Source organism: Bacillus rossius, chromosome 1 (assembly GCF_032445375.1).
Source record: "Bacillus rossius redtenbacheri isolate Brsri chromosome 1, Brsri_v3, whole genome shotgun sequence".
In the NCBI taxonomy this organism is placed as follows: Eukaryota; Metazoa; Arthropoda; class Insecta; order Phasmatodea; family Bacillidae; genus Bacillus; species Bacillus rossius.
In genome coordinates, this window is record NC_086330.1 from 98680587 (window position 1) to 98707336 (window position 26750).

Below are 26750 nucleotides of genomic sequence, written 5' to 3' on the forward strand. Positions count from 1 at the left end.
CCCGTGGCGCGGTGCACAACAATAAGCAAGTCGGATAGCATCAGGCGCAGGTGGATCCCTACCGCACCTGAGTCGCACCTCACCACGGGAAGCCCGCGGCCCAACACGTTCTCTGCACCGTCCGCAACCTATTTAACCGTCCTTGTAGCGTCAGGAACATGCAGGAAAATGAACCGTTCCAGCATATCGTCCGAGGGGATCCCGAGTCGCAGAATGTGAGTCGCCGCTGTGTTGCTGTGGTTGCAGCCGTCCACTGCCAGCCCTTGGAGCCCGATGACCCCCGGCTGACCTCCAGGGTGGAGGGCACGCGCCTGGGTCAGCTGGCGACCTTCCAGTGCCCCGCCGGGCACCGCCTGCGCGGCGCAGCCAGCATCACCTGCCAGGCCTCGGGTACGAGGGTCGTGCGACCAAACTTAAAAAAAAAATACACACATTCAATAGAACACAAAAAAAATTTAAAACAATATTTTATTGTTTTTTATGTGTAAACATCTTAGCCCTCAGTATACGGAATTTTGACAGGAGTAATTTCATTAAGGGAACGGAAGTCTCATCGAACAGAAATGTGTAACAAAGGTGCTGCCATCTGGGGCGGATGGCGCGCGCCAAAGTCACAAAGCCAAAGGGAAGCTTTCAAATATTTATTGTTTAATGAGTTCTTACAAGTGTTGCAGTGTTTTAATAAAATTCGTTTTCGAAAATCAGATCCAAAGCCGGTGTTTAGTATTTTTCAAGTCTTCTAATTATTATTATTTTTATAGGCGCCAGTTTATGATGTAGTTTATATTTTCCTTCTACAAATCAATCAATTCGATAGTCAACGTAGCTTCTCCGAAACGAATTCTAGTGGCTGGTGATCCCCTTCAAGATGCGTAGTTGAAAACACAATTTTCGTATATTTATCACGCTCGGTATATATTCAAAAATTTCTTAGTTATATTTCGTATTATATTATATTATTTGTAACATGACAACTCGCGAATTTGCTCGTTACCGAGGTTAGATGTTTACACATCACTGACGAGCACTGAAATATTCGCTCACCTTTTAGAAAATAAATTTAGAATTTCGCTATGATTTTGTGAAGCAGTACACAATAAAAATTTCAGTAAACTACCACAACTGTCATGTTGTGATAAAATGTATTTCATTTTGGACCTTATAATGATTTAATAATTGCATCATCATTCACAGGAAATATGTTAAACAATAATTAAGTAGTCTTTAAAAATGTTGACAATTAATTTGTAAAGGAACAGGTACACAGTTGTTTATAACGTTGCGTGTATTTTCAGGTGTTAGATATTTTGCACAAATGAATTTCAAGTAGGCTACAATTTTGTGTTTCATAATTTCACTCTATTGTTTTAATTTCTTAGTAATTCTGTGCAAACTGATAAAATATCTCAATCCTTCCTAAATTGATGAATTTACCAATTAGTTACGCGCACGGTGAACAAATTTTTCATTTTTATTAAATGTTTTCACTTTAGACTTACATAAATATTTCCTCATAATCATTAAAAAGGAATTTCATCTTAAAATTTATTTTTAGAATGTGATTAACTTGAAGGGAATAGACGTATATTTTTATTGAAGCCTTATGAATTAAAAGACAATGGAACAATATAATGGAAAATAGGAGAATACGGCTCTGGAGAACTGCAGAATTAACGTAATTGTTAGAGAGAGGCTGGAATGCACGCCATTGTACATTAGAACTTTGTTCTGGTTATAACATAGGGAATTTTGACATACCCAAAAATGACAACAAAGAACAACGTTACAAAATTCAAATGACCCAATCATACGAATACCGGCTGGACAATGAACAATATTAACCGACTTATTTGTGTGCGAATGTGCGGGGTAAATCTCTGGCACTAGAAAAAACGCAAAAACATTCTACAGAATTTAGTGCTACTGCTTAAACAGTAAATAGTAGGAAATTTTGACAAAAAATGGGCAAGTGAAGAGTAAAGTCACAGGTATATAAATACTTTTACTGTACCAAATGATTCTCAAGGATTCTAATTGCCGAGAAGATTGGGGCAGTGACACTAAGGGACGAATTCAGGCATTAAGATGGATCATACTTGTAAACAAAGCCAGATTTTGTGGAAGAGAGGGGACGGAGTGAGTTAATAGAATATATTTTGGGTAAATCTGTTTCTGGGGGGTCTGCGAGGTCATCCTACCATGGAAATTAAACATCATTGATGCTCAAAAAATTATTTTTAGGCTATCTGACGACCCATCAGTGAATCTTGTAGACCTAAAATGCTTAGATATAAATTTATACTTATTAAAAATGTAGATCCTTACGCTATCACGGCAGTAGTGTGTAATAGGGCATCCGGAAACAGGCGCCAGGCGGTGGAGCTTGAGCTGTGGAGCCTGCCGATTGCTCTGACGTCACGGCGGCCATCTTGGACTCAAAAATTCCTCAAAATTCCTCAAAAATGACTCAAAATGACTCAAAAATTCACGTTATCAGGAAAAAGTTCTCATTTTCTTCCACAAAAATTCAAAAATTAGGATTTCGAAAAACCTCAAAAGTCTTTTGCCTTAGAAAGAACACAAATTCCTAAAAGCGGCTTAAAAGTCCTAAGAGCTAGCCGCTCTAAGCCGCTGACGTCATCTAGGATTATGACGTCACCGTTGCAATTCCCGTTACGGCCGCCATATTTAACTTTTTTTTATTTTTTATCCGATTTTAATGAAAAAATTTTTAAAATATATAAAAAATCCAATTAATAAAATTTTAATAAAAATATTTTAAAAAACATACTTTTACGAGTCCTCGCTTCGAACCCAGTGAGGGTAAAAAAAAATGGCGACTGATCCTTCCTCCAAGGAATCCACTGGCAGAATGACTCCCCCCACCACTTATGTCAAAGTATATATATATATCATCAACTAGTATTACGTCATGTCAGCCATCTTAAAAATCCGTACCTTTAATGCAAATAAATCGGGAAAATTTTTAAAAATTATTAAAAAAAATAATCAATCGCATTGAATAATAAAAATTTAATAAAATATAACTTAAAAACCACTGTTGGAATCAACGTTACGGTCGCTATATTGGATTATATAAATGTTGCACTTTTCGTTACACCCACCATCTTGGTTGAGTACGATGTCATCGTTACACTTTACGTTACGACCGCCATATTGGATCCTATTAATGTTGCATGTTTCGTTAAAGCCGCCATCTTGAAAATCCGTAATTTCATTGTTAGAAATTCCGAAATATTCAAAAAATATTTTAAAAATCGCCTACCTCAAATGTTTAGTTATTTAATCGATTTCAGACCATGGTTCGACGTCCGGCGAGAGCAAACCAGTAATTAATTAATGTATTTAAGAAAATCTCAATATAAAGTCGTTTTGAATTATGTCACCACTGTATCAATTATAGTTACGGACGCCATCTTGAAAATCTTTATTTATTATATTTTTTTAATGAAAAAAGTTAAAAATTAATCAAAAAATTAACTTATTACAATACTGATTGATTAGATCGAATCCGGTCCTTGGTTCGAAACCGGTAAGAGCATCAAATAAAAAAAGAACATATCCTTCCTCCACGGAAGCCGCCTAGAGTGACCTCCCTCCACCACTTATGTCAAAGTATATACCTATATCGTCAACTGGTATGACGTCATGTCCACCACCTTGTCTTCGTTAGGAGGCTGCCATCTTGTTTTGGTCTGCTAGAGTGTGCTGGCGACATGTTAGTATAATTTTCTGTTCACCATACCTTTGACCTCGACTGTAGGCATTGACCTTTGACCTTGACCTTGAAATTTGACCTTGACCTTGAAATTCTACCATGACCTTGAAATTTGACCTTGAACTTGAAATTTGACCTAGACCTTGAAATTTTACCTTTACCTTGAAATTTGACCTTTACATTTGACCTTGAAATTTGACTTTGACCTTGACCATCATGGATCCGACATTTTTGTTCAGAACTCGCTATCAGAAGCTACCACCTGCTAGAGTACATTACCATCATGCTAGTTTTATTCTAACCCACTAGAGTGCAGTAATAATTTATTATTACTGATGTGCCCGCCATCTTGAAATTTTGGCGCCATCTTGGAATCGTGTAATTATTTAGCCAGAAATTCTGGAAAAAATCCAAACTTCATCAAATAAATTTGCAATTAATATACCTACTTATTTATTCGATCGATTCCTCTCCTTGGTTTGATCCCTGGATGATCCAGAATATTGTAATTTTATAAAAATAATAATAATAATTTCAATAAATCATTATCAAAGTCCTAAAAGAAGCATAGTTTCCAAATCAACCATCATCATATAAGCCATTACGGCCACCATCGTGGATATTTGTATTTATTGACCTAGAAATTCGGGTAAGAATCCAAAATTCACCGAAAATATGACTCATTAATGAACATATTGAATCGATGTATTCCTGTTGTCGGTTTGCTTCTTGACCAGTGACAAGTGTAACTAATATGAAATAAATTTTATACTTTGGTTTCCATTACCTTTCGCGGAGTTCATTAATAATTTACTCTACAAAAACCACTCAAGACAGTATACGACAATGTTCGACGAATTAAATACGTTGCCGATAAGCCTAACATGAAAGTCTAGTTTTTGATACTTAGAATAACATTTAAAATGTTCATGTAAAATGCCATCCATGCATATACAACGAGCGTTTTCGGACCGCAGACCGGGTTATGAACAATGTCACAATACACACAGAAAAACGGAATGTACACACAGTACACACAGGAAAACGGAATGTACACACAGTAAACACAGGAAAACGTAATGTACACACATGAAAACGGAATGTACTCACAGTACACACAGGCAAACAGAATTTACACACAGTTTACACAGGAAAACGGAATGTACACACAGTACACACAGGAAACGAAATGAAGAGACAGTACACACAGTAAACGGAACGAATACGTAATGTTCTCGCAATTGACGCACAATTCACGCAAAGTACATGCAATGTACGCAATGTACGAAACATACGCAATGTACACACAATGACTACGCATGGTTCACGCAGGACAAGCATTTAATGAAAACGAAGCACGTTTGGACGGAAATTCTACAAAACGAAAGCTCATTTAACGAAAAGAAGGTGCATTATCTCGTTCATTCAACTCGGTAGGATGCGATCGTCAATGATAAGTTAGGATATATATGTCTCCAACAGTCTATGAATCCAACAGATTTAGTTTCAAAAATGAGACCATGGACCCATCCTGCACCTCTGACTGTGCCCTTGATCGAAACCTGCCATTTTGGATCTGTGCCACCGAAGTAACCCCCGGAAGCTGGAAAGGAAGTTCTCAAATACCCCTGCTTAAAATCCGTGATAGTTAATGAGTAATGACGTATGTCTCGTTCCAGGTCTTTTATTTATATTTAAGTTTAACATAGTTTTACTTGTAGATTTTTTCAATGATTAATTTTGTTTGAATTCCACCTGATAAAATTATTGCAACTGCTGACTTAGTAACAAAAATTCAAAAATGTATACGAAACTCTGAATAAAATTACAAGTCTCACTAGTAAAAATTTTTTTTCGTGCAGAGATTAAGATCTAAGAAATAACTAGAAGCACACGGATAACATGAGCAGAAGACTCACCAGGAATAACCAGGAGCACAAGGAGAAAACCAACAAAATATTGACAGGAATAATGTGAACCACACTGTGAATACCAAATAACATTGACAAATATAATCAGGAACTAACGGACTTTTCAAAATTCCAGAGCTGTATATCACGAAAAATTAAAAACAAATAGAAACTTTAAAACAATTAATAAATGATTAATAAAAATAAATTTAAATAAATTTAAAAAATAAGATAAAACAAAACAAAAGCTTCTGCCATCTTGTAAATTACTCTAATGTTCAGAAAGATAGAGTTCTACCAAAAAGTTTTTTTTGTAATATTTGTTTTGGAATTATTTTCTTTTTACTTTTATTTATTTAAACATTTATTTGATTTCTTTCAATTTTTATGATTTACTGATCTTGATTTTGTAAAACGTGCGTTATTTTTCTGCATGTGCTCCTAAAAATGTTTTTCAATATTTTTATGATTATTTTCGCTGTGCGCGTGGTTATTCCTAGTGAGTCTTCTGCTCGCGTTATTCGAGTGTTTCTTGTTATATCTGAGAGCTAAAAATCTGCAAGAAAATTGTTTTTACTTAGTGAGACTAGCTATTTTATTCAGAGTTACGTATAAATATTTAAAATTCTGTTACTAAGTCAGCACTTGCAATATCGTAATCAGGTTGAATTCAAACAAAATAAATCTTCACTCAGTCAAATAATTTGTCTTAAGACAGCTGAGAATCAATGTCATGTAAGACGAATTTACTTCTCCTTGGTGTCTAGTGAAGCCATTATTCTCATGCGGTTGTGAGTGAGCATCCTGCATCCCTCATGAAAAATAATTAATATATATCTCCATGCAACATGTGGCATCATATATTGTTGAAAATAGAACTACTTTACCATGAATCTTTGAAAACTAAAAATTAACTTATATATTACAAAAATTCGTGTATAAGTAACTATTTCTAATAACAAATTTCAATTTGTATGTATTATTAGTCCCAGAAACTAACATGAATCTCGGTTCGTTGCCTGCAGCTTTATCGAAAGGACACCACTGTAGATACTGCACCAAGGAGTTTGTCCTGCAAAAGAATGCTCGACAACACGAGTAGAATGACTGTGTTTAAAACATGATAAGTTGTGTTCGGTGTACCGAGTCGTTTACGCGAAGATAGAGCTTAAAAAGACATGGCAGAACATGTAAAATCGAGCCCACTTAAAGATACAGGACAGTGATAAAGCTACTATTCCTTAGAAGGATGTGCTTCATGACTACAATAATTTTCCTTATCTTGAACGTAATTAAGTTCAGATCTTTTCTGATCTCAACAAAGAATTAAGTCGAAGTACGTTGATGATTTAAAGAAGGCTGAACAATAGAAGTAGTATTACCATGAAAAGTCACGCCCATCTCAAGTATATTCTCCAAGAAGCTTGTAGACGATGAAGAAGCTTTGACGTGATCAATTAAGAATTCTAACAGTAATTCTGGGGAAGATGCGATGATGACGAGAGTTACTTTGAGTCTGGTGACAAGACCAAACACTGTGATGAAGCACCTAAAGCTGCCAATATCGAAGACTGTGATGAAGCCCTGAGGCAAAAATGATGGAAACGATGCGATAAAATAAATTATTCTGATCTAGCTTCTTATGATCACTGGGACGATAGTGATCTTAAAAATATTAACAAAAAACATTTCAGGAAGATGACAGCAGCAGAATAGATTGATAACACATCGTGGGAAGATCCTAACATATTTGTCGATCATCTGAGATTACTGATGACTTCACTTAGGGCAGGGAACTACTCGCACCTCAATGAAGTACCATTCATACTCAAAGAACTGAGGGAAGCTGGCTTCATACGATAATGACATGTTTTGCCTGCGTTCGTAAACATTTAAACAATTAATAATATTTTGCTTTAAAAATGATTGTTTCATTTCTCGATTTCTATTTCTAAGACGGAGTTCTCGTACTACAGCTCATTTTTTATGTGTTTCCAAATGTGCTTCCTATTACCGAATGTACTTCCAAATGTGCTTACCTTTTCTGAATGTCTTTCCTTATTTTGATTTTGCATCCGATTGTATTTTATTTTTTTGATTGTGCTTCCATTTGTGCTTCCGATGGTTCTTCCTTTTTTATTGTGCTTATGATTGTCTTTTTTTTCGCTGTTTGTGATTCGGGATTATTTTTTGACTGTGCGTACGGTTGTGCTTCCTACTTATTAGAGTTCTTCTGAATTTGCTTCCATTTTTTTTTTGTGGTATCCGATTGAGCTTCGATTTTTGATTGTGCTTCCATTTGTTCTTCCGAATGTGCTTCCTCTTTGAATGTGTTTTGATTGTGCTTCGTTTTCGCTGTTTGTGCTTCCGAATGTGCTTCCATTTGTGCTTACTTTTTGATTGTGCTTCCGATAGTGTTATTTTTTTCTTGTGCTTCCATTTGTTCTTTCTTTTCGTTGATTGTACTTCCAATTGTTCTTCCCTTTTTATTGTGTTTCCTTTTTATTGTTTTTTTGCTTTTGATTGTGCTTCCTTTTTTAAGTGTGTATTTTTTTAAATGTAAATCTACAAGACTGTAGTCAGGCCATGATTGACCTCATGGTTCAGAGATGCATGGTCATTGACATTGACATTGGACATGGCCTTTTAAAAATGTTCGCCGAGTATCGTTGAAAAATAACTCTTGGTTCGGGGACGCTTGTACTATACGCCTAACATTGTACGAGACCTTGTTGAAAGTTATTCCAAGTATCGAATAACTAGACTTCAATAGTAGGCACAGCGACAACGTATTTATTTCCTCTGAGAGGTATCTTCATTAATGTCTTTTTCGTAAAGAGAATGGTTAATAATCTCAACTAAATGTAATAGTAAACATAATTTAAAATAATTCTAAGCTTTAGTTACTTTTATCACTGGTAAATAATCGAACAAAGGATGGATATCAAACGAATTAATTATTATTTTAATAATTTTTGATTAATTTTGAAATTTTTTGAAATTCAAGTTCAGTAAATACGAATTTTCAGGATGGTGGCCAAATGGGCTTACTGGAGTCAAGTAGATGAGGAGTTAAAGCCGCTTTTAGGATTTTGAACGTGATTGATTAAATATGTAATTTTTACATTGAATTTACTTTTTTAATCAGTCAAGGATGGAACCAGGGACGGATATCGATCGAATTAATTAATATTATAAAACAATGGATTTTTGTAATTTTTTTTCCCGAATTTATAGATTAATAATTAGAGAAACTCAAGATGGCGCCCAAATATCAATATAGCGGACGTTACAGTTGTATATGATTTCTGCCATTTAGCAACTAAGAATTAAACCAATATGGTGGCAAATAACTCTAGCAGATGTCGCGTGTACTAAATTACTCTAGTATTCCTTGTATTGATTACTGAAAAAACAATGGTGGCAGTGCTTTCCAGTAGGTAATATGTGGTTACTAGCGCTCCTGGTAGAATTTATTGAAAAAATAAATAAGGAGGCCTTGTCTCGAACAGGTGATCATATTTATAACTCTTTCAAATTAAAAAAATATATATATATATTAAAAATCTGCATAAGTGTGTTAATTTTAATACCTATACCTTATTTCTTTCTCGGTCTGGTAATTGTCTCGATGACCGTGCGGTGAAAGGCGTATGTTTACGAACTCAAAGATCTGAGCTGTTTTGGTTCGAAACACAGTGCTTCCAATGTATTTTATATTTAAAAAATTAAATTTATATGTTGATAAGGACCATAACATCTCTGGTAGGTTATGAAACATTGACCTTATGTGCATGAGAAAACGTGATGGTGGCATTCTATAGGAACAAACACCAAAAACAAAGATGAAGGAATCCAATATGGTGACCTCCAGCATAACAGAAAATTAAAATAGCGGCCGTGAAATCATCCATAATGGCGCCCTCCAGCAGACGAAAACAAGATTACAGACACGACTTCAGAATATAAAAAAGGGTTTTTGGCATCAGATCCAAGATGACTGACATGTTATTAGAATTTAAGTAAGCGGCAGGAACGAAAATTGCAACGTCCGGAAATTGGCGTTCTATGACAAGATGGCGGAATTCAATTTGGCGACTGATTTTGAAGGTCATTGTCAAAATTCAAGGTTATGGTCAAAGTTCAATGTCAAGGTCAATGGTTTAAGGTAATCCAAGATGGTCACTGTAACATCAGAGGTCGGTTGGTTTTTGACCACACCTAACACCTCGAACCAGGAACCAGGCGCAAGACCGACATTTATATAGCTATTCTACTTTACATTACTATTGACACTAACCCACCAACATATGGACCTCCAGTAGCAGTAGTATAGGATAGCCGGTCCGGGGACTGGGTTCTGGGTGTGGTGCCGGTGCCGGTGTCCGTCATCTTGGATTGTGACGTCACGGCGGCCATCTTGGATGGTCGTGACCTTGACCTTTGACCTTGACCTTGACCCCGGCGGCCTTTTTGTATCCGACATCTTGGATCCGCCATCTTGGATGCATCGTAACAGGACACTACGTAACGGGACACAACGTAACGGGACACAACGTAACGGGACAAGTAGATCACGGAGGCCATCTTGGATCCGACATATTTAAATCGAGCGCCCCACTCATTATGATGAAATTTTCATCTCTGTCGCCATATTGATTTTTTTATGTTCCACTGGAGGCCGCCATCTTGGATACCGACGACTCTGTTTCAGCTGTTTGTTCCTAGATAGCGCCAGCGTCGCTTTTGATTTTTTTATGTTCCACTGGAGGCCGCCATCTTGGATACCGACGACTCTGTTTCAGCTGTTTGTTCCTAGATAGCGCCAGCGTCGCTCTTGATTTTTTTCTGTTCCACTGGAGGCCGCCATCTTGGATACCAACAACTTTGTTTCCGTCGTTTGTTCCTAGAGAGCGACAGCGTCGCTCTGTCTCATCACATAAGGTCGATGTTCCATTACCTACCAGAGCTATTATGATCCTTATCGACATATTAAATTAATTTTTTTATGAAAAATATATTGGAAACGCTGTGATTCGAACCATCACAGCTCTGATCTCTAGGTTGGAAAACATACGCCTTTAACCGCTCGGCTATCGAGACATTTACCAGACTGAAAATTAAATAAGGTATATAAAAAAAAATAACATGCATATTTGGACTTGTAATTTTTTTAATTTAAAGTAATAATAGCACCACCTGTTCGAGACAGAACCACCATCTTGTATTAAGACGTAACTGTTGCAATTATCGTTATGGTCGCCATCTTGAAAATCCGTAATTCTTATGTTAAAAAATCGGGAAAAATTTCAAAAATCATTAAAAAAATTAATCAACCTAATTAAATAATAAAAAAATTCTTAAAACCACCGTTGCACTTTTCGTGACGACCGCCATCTTGAAATCACCCGCTGGAGATCATCATCTTGTTTTCGTCCGCTAGAGTGTGCTGATACCATGTTAGTATAAGTATCTAGTCACCACACATTTTTCCTTGACCTTGAACTTTGTCCTTGACCTTGAACTTTGACCTTGACCTTGAACTTTGACCTTGACCTTGACCTTGAAATTTGCCCTTGACCTTGAAATTTGACCTTGACCTTGAAATTTGACTTTGTCCTTTAAATTTGACTTTGTCCTTGTCGTCCATCACGGATCCGTCATTTTATGTTCAGTACATGCTACCAGGAGCTACCACCTGTCGGAGTACACCATCTTGTGTGTGTACTTGTATTATAGAGTACATTTCCATCTGGATGATTTTATTCTAACCCGCAACAGTGCAGTAATCATTTATTACCGAGGTGACCCCGCCATCTTGAAATTCGGCAGCCATCTTGAAATCATGTAATAATGTAGCTAGAAAAGCGGGGAAAAATCCAAAATTCATTAATTAAATCACTCATTAACTTACATATTGATTCGATCCGCTCCAGTCCTTGGTTCGATCCCTGAATGATGCAATAATGTTTAATTTTATGAAAAAAAAAAAAAAAAAAATAATTATTTCAATAAACCATGTTCAAAATTCTTAAGAGACTTTAAATCCTCTACTACCATCATCCTATCCGACATCAAGACCATCATCTTGGAATTTTCGTAATAATTAAACTAAAAATTCAGGAAAAAGTTAAAAATTTATAAAATAAATTTGCAAACAATATACTGATTAATTAGGTCGTCTAGGGTCCTTGGCACGATTCTGGACGAAGCTAAAATAAATTTAATTTAAATACCAGAAAAGCGTTCGGTTAGAGAAATAAAACACCACAAAGTCTTTTACAAACATAATATTTATTACACAATTTCTATCCTACTACAGAATCACTTGCGAAAGCCAGCAAACTTATAAACATTTAGCTTTGCATAGACGTGCAACGACTACTCCTTAGCTCCAAATGCTCCAGCAGCTTTAAATGCTCCAACAGCCTCCAAATGCTCCAACAGCCTCCAAATGGCTCCAACAGCTCCAAATGCTCCAACTACCTTTTCTTTCAACAGCTCCAATGATATTGGGCTACAATGCTACGAGTCTAAGAGACTACGAGGCTACAAGGCTACGAGTCTAAAAGGATCTAGCTGGTTCCGAGTTATACATGGCTGAGAGACTGCATGACTAAAAGACCGCATGACTACGAAACTACATGTCTATGAAGCTACATGGATACAAGTCTACTCGGCTCCAACACGCAATGTACACACAGTACACACAGGAAACTGAACGTACACACAGTACACACAGGAAACGGAACGTACACACAGTACACACAGGAAATCGGAACGTACACACAGGAAACGGAACGTACACACAGTACACACAGGAGACGGAACATACACACAGGAAACGGAACGTACACACAGTACACACAGGAAACGTAACGTACACACAGGAAAACGAAATGTACACACAGGAAAACAAAATGTACAAACAGGAAAACGAAATGTACAAACAGGAAAACGAAATGTACAAACAGGAAAACGAAATGTACAAACAGGAAAACGAAATGTACAAACAGGAAAACGAAATGTACAAACAGGAAAACGAAATGTACACACAGGAAAACGAAATGTACACACAGGAAAACGAAATGTACAAACAGGAAAACGAAATGTACAAACAGGAAAACGAAATAAACAAACAGGAAAACGAAATGTACACACAGTAAAACGAAATGTACAAACAGGAAAACGAAATGTACAAACAGGAAAACGAAATGTACAAACAGGAAAACGAAATGTACAAACAGGAAAACGAAATGTACACACAGGAAAACGGAATGTACACAAAGGAAATCGGAACGTACACACAGTACACACAGGAAACGGAATGATCACACATACAGTAGCGGAAACACAGGTTTATTTGGAAATCAGGATACAAGAAATAAATCATACTTTTTTAAAATATAAATAATTCATTTTATTTTTCATTAGTACACACATGACAGTTAATCAAATGATTATTGTATGTAGCCAGCGTTCCGAAGTTCTTTAAGTATGGTCGATACTTCCACGATATGCGAGTAGTTCCCTCTACGAACAGATGCCACCATCACTCTTAGCCGGACAACCAATATTTTTGGATCTTTCCATGATGTGGAATCAATCTCTTCTACCACCATCTTCATTGTATGTTTATTATAAATATTATGATCTCTGGTGTCTTCCGTTTTAACACCATCCTCACGGTTACTTTCATCATCTAGCCAGCGATCATCACAAGCTTGATCAGATTTATTTATTATAACACGACGTTTCCATCGCTTCGGTCTCAGGGCACCACCACATTCTTCGATCTTGTCAGCTTTAGGTTCTGCATCACAGTCTATGCCTTGTAAACAGCCTCAGAGTCACTGTAGCAATCACCGTAGAAGACAACGTCTTCACCCAGATTACTGCAAGAACTCAATATCGTTGATGTCGAAGTGTCTTCATCGTCTGTATGCTTCCTTTTCAGGAGTCCACCATTTATACAAAGTATGGAGGATCTGCTAAATATATGCTTGAATGTATTCTCACTTTTCACAGTGTTGATACCTTCATTAGTTTCAGTCTTCCCGATACCATAAACATCCTTCAATATTTTTTTCTCGTCACGATCGGCGTGCTAAGGCTTCCATCTTTTCTATATTAATAATATTATTTGTCTTAAAATCTCCGCGTCCATGTCACTATCACAGATGTAAATCATCATCATAGCTGTCATCAATATTATCATGAGTTGCATCAATATCACTCATTTTATGATATCGTTTCCACATTTCAGTTGTCAGAGATGTACCACAATCTATGATCTTGTGAGCTCCATTCTCATTTTCTGTAAAAGCCTATCAGTCCAGTTTTATTATTTAATCCTTCAACCCATCATCACAAACTCAATTAAATCATCTTAGTATATAGAAAAAAAATCATCAAAGTTCCTTTCATTTAATCATAGGAACCGCATCATCCTTTCCACCTATAGTTTAGTTTCTTGAGCCCAAGAGTCTTTCATTATATATACCATACAGTGTTCTTCAAGAGATGTGGTATACTACCAGTTCTACATACAAATCCATTCTATCAATGATTTGTTTACACATTAGAAAAACCTTCACATTATTTTTACATGTTTTATTAAATTATCTCTTCGACTAAAATAATTACCACACATAGTAATTTCTACAAAGGACACTTTGTCCAAGACATTTTAACCATCATCTGTCTGAAAACAACCATGTCCCATCTATATCACAAAGTAAACGAGGGTTAGTGGAGATAGGTCAAACAAGTGCTAGTCACTCATAGGGTAAGAACCATGTGTTCGATACCTATCTCAGTCAATGTAGCATCTATGTATTTTTCTTACCTCATGTAGAAAAATCTGTTCCAATGCATACGAATTTAAACTTATTCACGTGCGACCAGTCAAAAGTACATAAATTCAAACACGTCAATCTTAAAAAAAAAAAAAATCTCAAGGATAGAGGCAGAGACTACACGATCGAGACACACATACCATCACCTGCAAATGAACATTGACCCCTCGCGCAGGAGTTGCAAGCTTGCAGAATGCTGCGGCAGTCATATTTTTGCTCGAGTCATACACACTTCACGACGCTAGTCTTTCCACTCATTTCACGTAAAACTCCAGTGAAATCGTAATCCAGCATACGTAAAGTACTTGCTGGAACCACTTCAAAGTATACATCACTGAACCAGAGCAGAAAATCAGCCTACGAATGTATATCTTGCTACCTACAAAAATAAATGTATAGCACATATACGAGAGGAGTCGATTCCTACATACCATACTCAATACTCTGATAATTATAAGCAGCAAAATATTTTAAATCAAGACCTTAGCCAGTATACATTCATTTTCCCATGTTGTAAAAATTCATGTTAGTAATCAGCAACGAAGGAGTGAGTTACTTGGACGAAGAACAGCTTTCCAAGTATCCAGAATCTTACTGATACAGACCATCCAGTGCACCAGCATACCCCGAAGTGTGGTCAATTGATAAACATTCTTTAATTTTTTAATATCACCTCCGTAGTGTACACCAATATATGACAGGTTACGATTTAAGACCATAAATTTCCCACAAGTCTGTTAGTTTTATTTCGGGGAGTAATAAATTATTTCTCAAACATAATAAATCAAGTTCCTATCAGATTTGCTCTAATGTTACGGCATTACCTGTACCAGCACATTACCAAAACATCTCCCATAAAAATCTTAAGAATGCAGATGACATACACAGTCAAAAATAATTTTAACAAAAAAAAAACAGTCTTCAGCATTATTGATAAAAAAAGAATACACACAAACAAGTCAAAACGGACATTTCAAATCCAACCTAAATTACGTGACACATGTAGTTTATTGAATTAAGATAAACGATGCAGGTTAGGGAAAAATATATAAAAAATTCTTTAATTCTATAATTTATTTAAAATTTTACATTTATACACATTAAAATCTGACACTGTATATATTTTTTACATTTCTCAGTCCATGCGACATTCAATATTATTAAAATAAATTATCATAGTTCGTATTAAGAGTGAAAAAATACAAATAATTCATACAGATCACGTTACATCAGATCAGGAGTGTAACACCTTAGAGGGCCAGAAATTATGCTAGAAACCCGTCTTTACAAAATTGTTAATGTTTTTTCAAGTAAAATTTTCGTGTAACCTGTACACCGCACTTCTCACACAGAAATTTTACACGGTCAAGATTTCTTCTGCAGCCATGCCTTTCATGGATGCGTGTACTTCGTACTCGTTCAAAACGTTTACCACAGTAGCGGCACTGATAGAGATACTCATCACAATTACCATCGCTTCCCCGATGTACAACTTGCAAATTAACTTTGCTTTTACAATGCCTAATCAAATTACTTTTGTTTGTGAAATGTACACCACATGGCTCACATGGAAATGTCAACGATTAACGTTTCTTCTACAGACATGATTTTCATGTCTTCTTGCATGTTGTCGGTATTTAAAACTTTTGCTACAGTACGTACACAGATGTCTCGTCGTTAGACCGTTAGTCACCGACGGCTCGGAAAGTATATTACTTTCAATGTGCACTGCTGTTGTAGGCGACGAAGTCCCGTATGTTGCATGAGCTGGAGATTTCCCAGTCGACATTAACAGATCATCTGTACTGGATGCCAAAGAATCTGAAGTATAAATGACTGATGCAGAAGCTGGGAATTGCTCACAAAATGTTTTATTTACGAAATGCGGTGTATTTGCAGGTATCGGAGTCTCCTCTGCGTTCGATAATGAACACATTGAAGTCTCTTGTAGTGAAGAGACAGTAGATACAGCCATACATCGGGATCTCTGGAGATGGTAGCTTCGTTACTATCGGAATCTCTGGAGCTTCCCTCATCGTTGTCATAGGGATCTGCTTCGTCATCATCGCCTCCGTCGTCAGGGACCCCGGTGAAGACGTGAGACCCTCCGTCAAGATCTCTGCAGTCGTTGACCCCGCCACCATTGGGATTTGTACCGATTTCAACGTTGCTACAATTGAGTTCGGATACACATCAATATTCATATACCAGACTTATATGCAGCCAAAGACTCGCTTAAATAACAGTGTCCGCTTGTATAATACACAAGGCAATACATCAACCATTGTTATTACTTAAAAAAAAATTAGGAATTTCAAGGAATAAGAATTTAAATTATATATTCAATCAACTAATCACACATCATACATACAAGGTTCATTTAGACCTACAAGAGGAGCAAGAGTCTGCAATCAATGGAACTTTCAGAATCCAAACAAAATTTAAACTACTCAAATGTAAATTTTATTATGTACAGCTACACATAACCTCCAACTGACTACAAATTTCTACAACACATGACTAATTTATTTTATCCGATACCAGGCTAGGTCCAAAGTCAATTTTTTTTGTACCTCTCATCTACAGTTCAGGGGAGCTTCAGTGCTGATATAGCTACAGCCAAGACATGCTCAGTACCACACATCTTCAAAATCCTATCCCTTCAAAGTCGATCCTTGTTAAGCCTTACGACAAAAGTCTCCGAAACAAGAGACCTACTCTATAATTTTACTAGACATTTTTAACCTTTCATAGCACACATCGATAAATATCTTCGTAAATAACCCAAAATATTATCAGACCACTAGCATTTGATTTATGCACATACTGTGGGTCACCAGCGTATTCATCAACACATGACCATTCAACATTAAGCTCCCCACTTACTTCCATCAGTCTACTAGGCTCCACGCAGCACACATAAACTAAAAGAAGTCAATTAACAACCTATTATTTATTTACATTCGAATATTTAACAGCATACCGTCGACTAGTAAAATAATCCTGTCAGTGAACATGTCAGCAAAGTCTACATTTATATAGAACCAGGAATCCATTGAACATTCAGAACCTAGCTACACATACACAGTGCTGGATGCAAGTTAATTCTACACTTATTTATCATCACTGACACTCATATTACATCATAGGCACTTGAGTCAACACTCATTTTCCATCATTAACATGCACACAAATGCAAATTAACCACCATCGACACTCAATGCAACCAACCACTTTCCATAATCTAATCTCAATTCGGCACTCATTTTCCAACATCAACACTCAATTCAACACTCACTTTTCATCATCGACACTCAATTCAACACTCACTTTCCATCATCAACACGCATTTTCCATAGTCGACACTCAATTCGACACTCATTTTCCATAATCGACACTCAATTCGACACTCATTTTCCTTAATCGACACTCAATTCATCACTCATTTTCCATAATCGACACTCAATTTCCATCATCGTCACCCAATTCGACACTTATTTTCCATCATCGACACTCAATTCTACACTCATTTTCCAACAACTACACTCAATTCAACACTCATTTTCCATCATAGACACTCAATTCGACACTCAATTTCCATCATCGACACTCAATTTGACACTCAATTTCCATCATCGACACTCAATTCGACACTCATTTTCCATCGATGACACTCAATTCAACACTCATTTTCCGTCATCGATACTTAATTATACATACTCTTTCCTTCTTCGACACTAATTTTCCATCATCTACATACAGTAAAATGGAAACTTTCCACACACACACACACACACAGATACATATATAAATATATTCATACTCAACTTAATTCTTTAAATTAGCATACACATGAACTTTATTAGGACATGAATAACGACACATTTTAATAACAATTTTTAAAATTATATTTATATCAAAAATACAAAAGTATAAAAATCCGTCAGTCAATACACATTACTAACTTATTATATATACCCTGAAATTCTAAGTTCATCAAGAATAGCCCACGTTTCTTTGATAACTGATACAATTTCGTCATCTTGCGAAACAAGTAAAAGTCGCAACCTGTTCGTTAACACGTTCGGGTCTTTCCACGATATATAATCAATTTCACTTGATGACACCATCTTCTTCGAATGTTTGCTGAACATATTCTGAAAATCGTTGTAATAATGATTATGATAATTTGTATCATCATCATCATCGATGCTATCCACATCTTTATCAAACACACTGACATCTTCATCTTGCATATCCCAGTATTTCGAATTTTTTGACATTGGAGTACCATCATTGGCAACAAGCTTACTTGCTAATTTTCCAAAAAAATATTCCAAAGTCCGTAGAAGTCTACTATAGGACGCCTTGACACTTTTTCTGGAGATGTTACTTTCATTATCTTCTACCTTACTTATATCTCCAACACCATTTAAGCTATATACTTTCTCAAGACCTGGAGAGATTTTAACACAATCGCTTTTAATACTAGGTCGATCAATTTCATTGTAAGACATACTGTCCCCGAGCATATCGTCTCCATCTTCGTACTTTATCTCCTGAACGAGCTTGGCTTTACAAGTTTTATAGTGTCTTTTTAAATTCTCTCTTCGTGTCATCCGCCTACCACACTTGTCACAACTTAGTATTTGACGGAATGGACTTTTAAAACAATCGGTCTTTTCATGTCTACGAGCATTATAGCTTTTATCAAAGTATTTGCTACAGTATGTACAATGTCCTTCAGATCGAGATCGATATTTGAGTATCGTACCTTCACTAGACTGTATGTACTCCATAATGGTTGAATAGCCACTAAAAGTATTATTTAGGTACTTCGTATTTTTATGTATGAACATTCATTAATTATTTACGAAAAAGATTTTTTTTTTTCTCATTTTGACTAAAAAACTCATGTTCCACGTAGTTTTACTACCCACCTTCATATTTCCTCATATATTATGTTGTAAAAGCATCCAAAGTTGGTTGTAGGTTACGGAATGCTCACTCACGATCTCTTGAAAAAGGTGTGCCTCCCTAGATCTCAAGAGGAAGAACATTGACCTTATTTAAAAATTAGTGAATAATATCATGACCTAGCAAGAATCACAAGATAATCTATTCACATATTAGCAACCATCATGTATCAGTTGTCTGTATATGCAGTCTCTGTTGTCTGTATAAGTAGACAATGTTTTGTGTGGGATGCGGGATGCTCCCTAACGATCGCAACAGAAGGAGGACTTCGCTAGAACTCAAGGGGAAGGGAAATCTTCGTGTGTGATAGCTTTTTCCATTTGTTTCAAGGCATAGTAATCGTCTGATTAATGAACTTTGGTTTTTGTGTGATTTCCACCTGTTAAAATTATTTTTTAAGTGTTGATTTGATAATATGACTTCGGAAATTTACACGAAACTCTGAATAAAATTACCTGTCTTAGACACCAAGGACAGTACAGTTTGTCTTTCATGTTAATGCTTCTCAGATGTCTCAAAGCATATTATTTGTCTGAGTAAAGTTATTATTTTTTTAATCCACCTGATAACAATATTGTAAGTGCTGATTTATTGACAGAATTTCACTGATTAAATTTAACTCTGAATAGAAATAACATGAGTCAGTAAGTAAAAAATTCTTCATGCAGAGATAGATCTCTCGCAAATAATCAGGAGCACTCGGCGAAATCCATCAGATGTCTAGCCAGGAATAATCAGAAACACTTGGAGAAAGCCATCAATATAATATCAAGATTAATCAGAAGCACTCGGAGAAATCCATCTGATGTCTTGTTAGGTATAATCAGAAGCACACGGAGAAAACCACCATAATATTGTCAAGAATAATCGGAAGCTCACGGAGAAAACCATCAGGGAGGATGTCGTTTATAAACATCATAAATTACCAATTTTTTTAAAAAGTCCAAATTTTTTCCTGCTTAAGCAAAGAGTTCACAAGCGGGCTTGTGCTAGAACTCTCATGTTGCTTAAGCAAAGAGTTCACAAGCGGGCTTGTGCTAGAACTCTCATGTTGCTTAAGCAAAGAGTTCACAAGCGGGCTTGTGCTAGAACTCTCATGTTGCTTAAGCAAAGAGTTCACAAGCGGGCTTGTGCTAGAACTCTCATGTTGCTTAAGCAAAGAGTTCACAAGCTGGCTTGTGCTAGAACTCTCATGTTGCTTAAGCAAAGAGTTCACAAGCGGGCTTGTGCTAGAACTCTCATGTTGCTTAAGCAGGATTAAATTTGGACTTTTTAAAAAAATTGGTAATTTATGATGTTTATAAACGACATCCTCCCTGATGGTTTTCTCCGTGAGCTTCCGATTATTCTTGACAATATTATGGTGGTTTTCTCCGTGTGCTTCTGATTATACCTAACAAGACATTAGATGGATTTCTCCGAGTGCTTCTGATTAATCTTGATATTATATTGATGGCTTTCTCCAAGTGTTTCTGATTATTCCTGGCTAGACATCTGATGGATTTCGCCGAGTGCTCCTGATTATTTGCGAGAGATCTATCTCTGCATGAAGAATTTTTTACTTACTGACTCATGTTATTTCTATTCAGAGTTAAATTTAATCAGTGAAATTCTGTCAATAAATCAGCACTTACAATATTGTTATCAGGTGGATTAAAAGAAATAATAACTTTACTCAGACAAATAATATGCTTTGAGACATCTGAGAAGCATTAACATGAAAGACAAACTGTACTGTCCTTGGTGTCTAAGATAGGTAATTTTATTCAGAGTTTCGTGTAAATTTCCGAAGTCATATTATCAAATCAACACTTCAAAAATAATTTTAACAGGTGGAAATCACACAAAAACCATAGTTCATTAATCAGACGATTACTATGCCTTGAAACAAATGGAAAAAGCTATCACACACGAAGATTTCCCTTCCCCTTGAGTTCTAGCGAAGTCCTCCTTCTGTTGCGATCGTTAGGGAGCATCCCGCATCCCACACAAAACATTGTCTACTTATACAGACAACAGAGACTGCATATACAGACAACTGATACATGATGGTTGCTAATATGTGAATAGATTATCTTGTGATTCTTGCTAGGTCATGATATTATTCACTAATTTTTAAATAAGGTCAATGTTCTTCCTCTTGAGATCTAGGGAGGCACACCTTTTTCAAGAGATCGTGAGTGAGCATTCCGTAACCTACAACCAACTTTGGATGCTTTTACAACATTATATATGAGGAAATATGAAGGTGGGTAGTAAAACTACGTGGAACATGAGTTTTTTAGTCAAAATGAGAAAAAAAAAAATCTTTTTCGTAAATAATTAATGAATGTTCATACATAAAAATACGAAGTACCTAAATAATACTTTTAGTGGCTATTCAACCATTATGGAGTACATACAGTCTAGTGAAGGTACGATACTCAAATATCGATCTCGATCTGAAGGACATTGTACATACTGTAGCAAATACTTTGATAAAAGCTATAATGCTCGTAGACATGAAAAGACCGATTGTTTTAAAAGTCCATTCCGTCAAATACTAAGTTGTGACAAGTGTGGTAGGCGGATGACACGAAGAGAGAATTTAAAAAGACACTATAAAACTTGTAAAGCCAAGCTCGTTCAGGAGATAAAGTACGAAGATGGAGACGATATGCTCGGGGACAGTATGTCTTACAATGAAATTGATCGACCTAGTATTAAAAGCGATTGTGTTAAAATCTCTCCAGGTCTTGAGAAAGTATATAGCTTAAATGGTGTTGGAGATATAAGTAAGGTAGAAGATAATGAAAGTAACATCTCCAGAAAAAGTGTCAAGGCGTCCTATAGTAGACTTCTACGGACTTTGGAATATTTTTTTGGAAAATTAGCAAGTAAGCTTGTTGCCAATGATGGTACTCCAATGTCAAAAAATTCGAAATACTGGGATATGCAAGATGAAGATGTCAGTGTGTTTGATAAAGATGTGGATAGCATCGATGATGATGATGATACAAATTATCATAATCATTATTACAACGATTTTCAGAATATGTTCAGCAAACATTCGAAGAAGATGGTGTCATCAAGTGAAATTGATTATATATCGTGGAAAGACCCGAACGTGTTAACGAACAGGTTGCGACTTTTACTTGTTTCGCAAGATGACGAAATTGTATCAGTTATCAAAGAAACGTGGGCTATTCTTGATGAACTTAGAATTTCAGGGTATATATAATAAGTTAGTAATGTGTATTGACTGACGGATTTTTATACTTTTGTATTTTTGATATAAATATAATTTTAAAAATTGTTATTAAAATGTGTCGTTATTCATGTCCTAATAAAGTTCATGTGTATGCTAATTTAAAGAATTAAGTTGAGTATGAATATATTTATATATGTATCTGTGTGTGTGTGTGTGTGTGGAAAGTTTCCATTTTACTGTATGTAGATGATGGAAAATTAGTGTCGAAGAAGGAAAGAGTATGTATAATTAAGTATCGATGACGGAAAATGAGTGTTGAATTGAGTGTCATCGATGGAAAATGAGTGTCGAATTGAGTGTCGATGATGGAAATTGAGTGTCAAATTGAGTGTCGATGATGGAAATTGAGTGTCGAATTGAGTGTCTATGATGGAAAATGAGTGTTGAATTGAGTGTAGTTGTTGGAAAATGAGTGTAGAATTGAGTGTCGATGATGGAAAATAAGTGTCGAATTGGGTGACGATGATGGAAATTGAGTGTCGATTATGGAAAATGAGTGATGAATTGAGTGTCGATTAAGGAAAATGAGTGTCGAATTGAGTGTCGATTATGGAAAATGAGTGTCGAATTGAGTGTCGACTATGGAAAATGCGTGTTGATGATGGAAAGTGAGTGTTGAATTGAGTGTCGATGATGAAAAGTGAGTGTTGAATTGAGTGTTGATGTTGGAAAATGAGTGCCGAATTGAGATTAGATTATGGAAAGTGGTTGGTTGCATTGAGTGTCGATGGTGGTTAATTTGCATTTGTGTGCATGTTAATGATGGAAAATGAGTGTTGACTCAAGTGCCTATGATGTAATATGAGTGTCAGTGATGATAAATAAGTGTAGAATTAACTTGCATCCAGCACTGTGTATGTGTAGCTAGGTTCTGAATGTTCAATGGATTCCTGGTTCTATATAAATGTAGACTTTGCTGACATGTTCACTGACAGGATTATTTTACTAGTCGACGGTATGCTGTTAAATATTCGAATGTAAATAAATAATAGGTTGTTAATTGACTTCTTTTAGTTTATGTGTGCTGCGTGGAGCCTAGTAGACTGATGGAAGTAAGTGGGGAGCTTAATGTTGAATGGTCATGTGTTGATGAATACGCTGGTGACCCACAGTATGTGCATAAATCAAATGCTAGTGGTCTGATAATATTTTGGGTTATTTACGAAGATATTTATCGATGTGTGCTATGAAAGGTTAAAAATGTCTAGTAAAATTATAGAGTAGGTCTCTTGTTTCGGAGACTTTTGTCGTAAGGCTTAACAAGGATCGACTTTGAAGGGATAGGATTTTGAAGATGTGTGGTACTGAGCATGTCTTGGCTGTAGCTATATCAGCACTGAAGCTCCCCTGAACTGTAGATGAGAGGTACAAAAAAAATTGACTTTGGACCTAGCCTGGTATCGGATAAAATAAATTAGTCATGTGTTGTAGAAATTTGTAGTCAGTTGGAGGTTATGTGTAGCTGTACATAATAAAATTTACATTTGAGTAGTTTAAATTTTGTTTGGATTCTGAAAGTTCCATTGATTGCAGACTCTTGCTCCTCTTGTAGGTCTAAATGAACCTTGTATGTATGATGTGTGATTAGTTGATTGAATATATAATTTAAATTCTTATTCCTTGAAATTCCTAATTTTTTTTTAAGTAATAACAATGGTTGATGTATTGCCTTGTGTATTATACAAGCGGACACTGTTATTTAAGCGAGTCTTTGGCTGCATATAAGTCTGGTATATGAATATTGATGTGTATCCGAACTCAATTGTAGCAACGTTGAAATCGGTACAAATCCCAATGGTGGCGGGGTCAACGACTGCAGAGATCTTGACGGAGGGTCTCACGTCTTCACCGGGGTCCCTGACGACGGAGGCGATGATGACGAAGCAGATCCCTATGACAACGATGAGGGAAGCTCCAGAGATTCCGATAGTAACGAAGCTACCATCTCCAGAGATCCCGATGTATGGCTGTATCTACTGTCTCTTCACTACAAGAGACTTCAATGTGTTCATTATCGAACGCAGAGGAGACTCCGATACCTGCAAATACACCGCATTTCGTAAATAAAACATTTTGTGAGCAATTCCCAGCTTCTGCATCAGTCATTTATACTTCAGATTCTTTGGCATCCAGTACAGATGATCTGTTAATGTCGACTGGGAAATCTCCAGCTCATGCAACATACGGGACTTCGTCGCCTACAACAGCAGTGCACATTGAAAGTAATATACTTTCCGAGCCGTCGGTGACTAACGGTCTAACGACGAGACATCTGTGTACGCACTGTAGCAAAAGTTTTAAATACCGACAACATGCAAGAAGACATGAAAATCATGTCTGTAGAAGAAACGTTAATCGTTGACATTTCCATGTGAGCCATGTGGTGTACATTTCACAAACAAAAGTAATTTGATTAGGCATTGTAAAAGCAAAGTTAATTTGCAAGTTGTACATCGGGGAAGCGATGGTAATTGTGATGAGTATCTCTATCAGTGCCGCTACTGTGGTAAACGTTTTGAACGAGTACGAAGTACACGCATCCATGAAAGGCATGGCTGCAGAAGAAATCTTGACCGTGTAAAATTTCTGTGTGAGAAGTGCGGTGTACAGGTTACACGAAAATTTTACTTGAAAAAACATTAACAATTTTGTAAAGACGGGTTTCTAGCATAATTTCTGGCCCTCTAAGGTGTTACACTCCTGATCTGATGTAACGTGATCTGTATGAATTATTTGTATTTTTTCACTCTTAATACGAACTATGATAATTTATTTTAATAATATTGAATGTCGCATGGACTGAGAAATGTAAAAAATATATACAGTGTCAGATTTTAATGTGTATAAATGTAAAATTTTAAATAAATTATAGAATTAAAGAATTTTTTATATATTTTTCCCTAACCTGCATCGTTTATCTTAATTCAATAAACTACATGTGTCACGTAATTTAGGTTGGATTTGAAATGTCCGTTTTGACTTGTTTGTGTGTATTCTTTTTTTATCAATAATGCTGAAGACTGTTTTTTTTTTTGTTAAAATTATTTTTGACTGTGTATGTCATCTGCATTCTTAAGATTTTTATGGGAGATGTTTTGGTAATGTGCTGGTACAGGTAATGCCGTAACATTAGAGCAAATCTGATAGGAACTTGATTTATTATGTTTGAGAAATAATTTATTACTCCCCGAAATAAAACTAACAGACTTGTGGGAAATTTATGGTCTTAAATCGTAACCTGTCATATATTGGTGTACACTACGGAGGTGATATTAAAAAATTAAAGAATGTTTATCAATTGACCACACTTCGGGGTATGCTGGTGCACTGGATGGTCTGTATCAGTAAGATTCTGGATACTTGGAAAGCTGTTCTTCGTCCAAGTAACTCACTCCTTCGTTGCTGATTACTAACATGAATTTTTACAACATGGGAAAATGAATGTATACTGGCTAAGGTCTTGATTTAAAATATTTTGCTGCTTATAATTATCAGAGTATTGAGTATGGTATGTAGGAATCGACTCCTCTCGTATATGTGCTATACATTTATTTTTGTAGGTAGCAAGATATACATTCGTAGGCTGATTTTCTGCTCTGGTTCAGTGATGTATACTTTGAAGTGGTTCCAGCAAGTACTTTACGTATGCTGGATTACGATTTCACTGGAGTTTTACGTGAAATGAGTGGAAAGACTAGCGTCGTGAAGTGTGTATGACTCGAGCAAAAATATGACTGCCGCAGCATTCTGCAAGCTTGCAACTCCTGCGCGAGGGGTCAATGTTCATTTGCAGGTGATGGTATGTGTGTCTCGATCGTGTAGTCTCTGCCTCTATCCTTGAGATTTTTTTTTTTTTTAAGATTGACGTGTTTGAATTTATGTACTTTTGACTGGTCGCACGTGAATAAGTTTAAATTCGTATGCATTGGAACAGATTTTTCTACATGAGGTAAGAAAAATACATAGATGCTACATTGACTGAGATAGGTATCGAACACATGGTTCTTACCCTATGA